Here is a 1,287-nt window from a genome sequence, read left to right on the forward strand (position 1 = left end):
AGAATTTGTCAAATTTTGAATGAATTAATCAAAAGTAGGTCATTATCCTTAAATCAAATCACAATATGGACTAGTATATCTGTAAATATTAAGCCGCAAAAGTCAATTTAAATATGAATCCTGTTAATGAATGGCGCAGATGTGCAGTTTCATTTTCTACACACATACTGAAGCGCGCCTGACGCTTGCGTTGATTTTAGCGTCTGCCATCTCACTAAATGAGGACGTAAACACATGAACTGCTCTGAGAGTCACTTCATGAGCATTTGACCATTTGATTTGAGTAAAACTAGAGTTATATCTCATACACAGAACTGTAAAGGTATTCACGGCAACCCGTCAAAATAAACGTCCGGTTTGATTTGAAGTCTACTACTACTACTACTACAAAACTACAGTCATATCTCATACACAGAACTGTAAAGGTATTCACGGTAACCTGTCAAAATAAAATGAATTTGAAGACATTGTGCATAACTATTTTTCAGTAGAATGTACATAGCCTACTAGTACTACTCCTACTACTAAAATGAAACAAACATTATTTTAAGGAATAATCACACAACATTTCTTCCATGTTTTAATTTTAATAGTAAATCCCCTTTTTGCCAAAAAATTAAGTTTGCTTAATTTTAAATAATTAAAAGATAAATTAAATGAATGTTTTATGCCTTCATTTGATAACCAGAAAAATGTAAATACATAACACAGAATTTCTGAGGGAAAAAAAAAAAAATGTATAATGCTACTTTAAGTAAAAACATTTTTATAAATTAAGTTGTTTTATGCATTCAAATAATTAGACATGCTAAAACACAGAATTTGGTAACAATAAAAAATATAAATAATATGGTGAGAAAAAATAAAACATTTCATAGGGCCCTAAACATGTAATTTTTGTTAAACTTTTAATAAATTGATGTGAAAATGTATAAGTTTCATGATTTTAATTAATTAGACATGCGTTTTATTTTAATACAATTTAATTTAACTATTAAAAAGGAGTCGAGAAATTAAAACTCAAAAAAATGGAATCCAGAAAAATTAAACAAAAAACAAACGGAATTTGGAAAAAAATAAAACGGAATTTAGGAAAAAATAAAACTGATTTCATAGGGCCCTAACTACCCCTCAGCCTTGCTGCGCCCCCCAGTTTGGGAACCACTGCTTTATTCTTTTAAATGGATACATTAATCGTGTTTATATTTTTTTTATTAAAGTGGAAATCAGTTTACTAAATAATGTAAACTTGACTGACTGCTTCACTTCCACTTTAAAGGGATATTT

At 29.0% G+C, this 1,287-nt stretch overlaps 1 protein-coding gene across 1 annotated transcript in view; it reads right to left on the minus strand.

Moving 5' to 3' along the window:
• LOC107699419 (ubiquitin-conjugating enzyme E2 R2-like) overlaps positions 1 to 1,287 on the minus strand; it is a 23,307-nt gene that overhangs the window by 5,304 nt on the left and 16,716 nt on the right. The window lies entirely within an intron of this gene.

Source organism: Sinocyclocheilus anshuiensis, unplaced genomic scaffold (assembly GCF_001515605.1).
Source record: "Sinocyclocheilus anshuiensis isolate Anshui unplaced genomic scaffold, SAMN03320099.WGS_v1.1 scaffold766, whole genome shotgun sequence".
NCBI classification, from domain to species: domain Eukaryota; kingdom Metazoa; phylum Chordata; class Actinopteri; order Cypriniformes; family Cyprinidae; genus Sinocyclocheilus; species Sinocyclocheilus anshuiensis.